Raw genomic sequence first — 3,318 nt, forward strand, 5'->3', positions numbered from 1 at the left:
TAACCTCAGCCTTCTCACACTCTACAGACTTTCAGGAGGAGACAAGTAGAGAAGCCCACCGTGGAGATCACTCAGTAGCTCCAAAGCTAGCTTCCTGGGTGCGTTTTCACACTGGAGGTGGCACAGCTGGGTGTAATTCCTTACCCTTCACCCCCAACCTTCCTTTGGTCCCTGCCTTCCTTCGCTCCTTCTCTTCCTTCCACATCTATCTGTGCCAGACACCATGCCAGGTGTGGAGGATAAAAGGTTTAATAAAACCCAGGCTTTGCCTCACCAGTGGACTGGGGGATCCCCAAGGGCAGACACGTGGACATGGATCTGGACCCTGATATGACACTGCAATAACTAGAACACGTGAGAGGGATATCTAAATGCAGATGTTGTACAGAAGGATTCACTTTGACTATGGTTGGGTCAAGGAAGGCTTCACAGAGGAGGAGAAGCTGCGTAGGGTTTTGAAGAATGAAGAGGAGTTTGCCAGGCCAACAAGAAGGGGGCAGCATTTCAAAGAGTGAGCTGGGAACCATTTGCTTTGCTGTGTGCCTCTCTAAGTTGCTTGGCAGGCCTGGCTGGAGCATCCGTAGTTGGCGGAAGGAGGAGAGTGGAGACAGGCAGGCTTTGAGAATGAAGCAGAGCTCCGCTGAGCGAGTTTTCCGGAGAGCAGCAGTAGGGAGCCACGGCAAGGCTGGCGGCAGGGTAGTGCTGCACTCAGCTTTGTGTTGGAGAGAGAGTGCCCCTCTGCCGCCGTTGTCCTTGCCTCCTATCGTGCCGGGTCACTCCCCTGGGATCCCTAGCGGTGGGGCCCACTCTGCAGACTGTCAGCTCTGCAGCTGTGACAACATCTGCCCTGAGCATGCGGACGGCATTTGGCGCCGAGGAGGAACAGAGAGCAGCATTGAAATGAAACCAATAATGGGTTTTTTAAACATTTGTTTTATTGTCGCTCTAAATGTGGGCCCTCCTTTAACCCGGCGGACGGAATTCTATTGTGTCCGAGTCCACTGACACTGGGGAATGGTTTTTGGTAAAGAATGTGTCAAGGAGAAGGAGAGGAAGTGTTCAAAGCTGCCCTTTCCTGGCCTGTGGAGCAGGTGGGGTGTCCGCTGGCCTGACCGCTCAGAGCAGTGCTTCTGGAGCTGCTGCCGGTAGGAGGGGCAAGAATTTGACTTTTAAACACAGAGCGCTGCAGGCAGGGAGATACCCTTGCATTGTGTTTTCTTAATCAAAACACGATGCCAAAAACCCTTTCTAGGGAAGGGAAACTTGGGCACCGGCACGATCTTACTTATAAATAGCTCAGACCTGCTCAGCCGCCACCGACTCCTGCAGCCAGCGGGTGCTTTGAAGGATGCTGTCAACCCATCCAACTTACACCCTTCCCTAGTCATTGTAGGCAGAAACAATGCCATCTTCCCGAAAGGAAATCGGCAATAAAAACTCCTGCAGGATTTCCTATTCGGAGTTTTTCCCATTCCTACCCGAGATGGGCAGCCCTCCCGCCCACCGCCAAGCCCACCACCCCGTGGCAGTTCATCCACGTTCACGGGTTCCAGGCACTTAAGTATCTGGCTTTTCCTGAGAGGGGCATGGAAACTGCTTTTACAGTGCCACAAAGCCCTTTTTTCTTTTTTCTCCCCCAAATTGCCTTTCTGTTTCACATATCTTAGGAAGCTTCTGAAATAAATGTAGAAAACGTCAGAGGATAAAATGGCAAATCTTTTAATAAAGTGCCCAGTTGGCTTGAGAATGCCTTGTGATCGCGTGTTTTAAACTCATAGGTGGATATGTCTTTCTCTTTCTCCTTCTCTCTTTTTAAACAAATGTTATGCTTTACAGCACCACGATCTAGCTGCTTCACAGTATCGATAAATGCAGGTACACCTGCACTATAAAATCCACTTTACATGAAGCAGGCCATTCCTGGTTTATAGCCCGTTTTTCACCCATTGTTCTCGAGTCGTGTCATAGGTGTGTTGTAATGGGCTGGGGAGGTGGACGCCAGTTTAACAAAATGGTCTCATTTTGCCAACTTTAGTGCCAAAATCTGGATTGAAAAGCGCAGAACTAATATCCCAGTAGACGTGCACTATGATGTCACTTCCCTGAAAATGGCCAAGATAAACATCTATTTCCAGATCACTTGCACTTACAACATGAATTCTACCTCTTTTTCAATCCCCAAATTGCGGTTCCTGTTTTCTAACAATTTTAATGTTAACCTGGTTGACATTTGAACTTTCCTGACTTTTTCTCAGACTTGAAGATTTTATTACATCGCTGGTGGAGGAGGAAAAATTCCATTCCAAATATAATGATACTTTTGGAGCCTGAAAACCTGCAAACCTTTAAAAATGAGGCGAGGCAGATGGAATAGTTCTTCTGACGGAAGCGTGTACACAGACGTGCCACTGAGCACCGCAGGCCTGGCCCCACGGGGCTCTGCAAAGTGATGCTTGTTGACTGGGCGCTCCTTTGCCATCAGGGAAGCTTCATCTTTTGTTTTTATTTCTCTTTAAATGGGTGAGTGGAGGTAGTTTGTATCGGTATGAATACATGTAATTATCGCAAGGAATTATCTTCTCAATGAGTCGAGTGTTTGTAGAGTGGCTGTTACATCAGGCAAAGCTCTCTGGGGATATAAATATATAGGCCTGTTCCTCACAGACAAAATAAGTTGAGCATCTACTGTATGCCGGGCCCCTTATGTGCATGGCCCTAAGCCACATGAAACTCAGGCAGAGTCGAGGCTGTAGCCCCCATTGTACAGACAGGGAAACTGAGCATGAGCGATGAGAAATCACACAGTTGTTGCCGGCACAGCTGCTGCTACCAAAGGTTTCCCACTGCATCTCATTCGCTGGGCACTTACCGTGCACCAGACAGTGAGCTGAGCACTTCCTGTGATCGTGTAATGTCCCTTTGAGGGAGATGCTGTTACTTACCCATTTTACAGATGGGATATGTGAGGATGGGCATGGTGAAGTTCCTCGGGAGCAAGGCCTGGCATTAAGATTCACAGCCAGACTCTGTAGCCTGGCCTGGGGTACGCACCTCCATTGCCAGGCTGGGGAGTGACTATTCTCCGGGGCACACTCCATGGACAGAGAAGTCCACACGTGAAGACGCTCACGAGTATGTTTACTCCTGGAAACACGACGCGCAATGCAGAGCTGAGGCATGCGGGGGCAGCACCACCTATTAGAAGAGCTCAGGGGCGCAGAAAGGGTGGGAAAGGGGGTTCTTGAATGGGATCCGCAGCAGACACAGGAAAGGCGAGTTACGGTTTGTCTGCTCTCCTGCATTTGCAGTTCCTTTTCC

Source organism: Tursiops truncatus, chromosome 16, assembly GCF_011762595.2.
Source record: "Tursiops truncatus isolate mTurTru1 chromosome 16, mTurTru1.mat.Y, whole genome shotgun sequence".
Lineage (NCBI taxonomy): Eukaryota > Metazoa > Chordata > Mammalia > Artiodactyla > Delphinidae > Tursiops > Tursiops truncatus.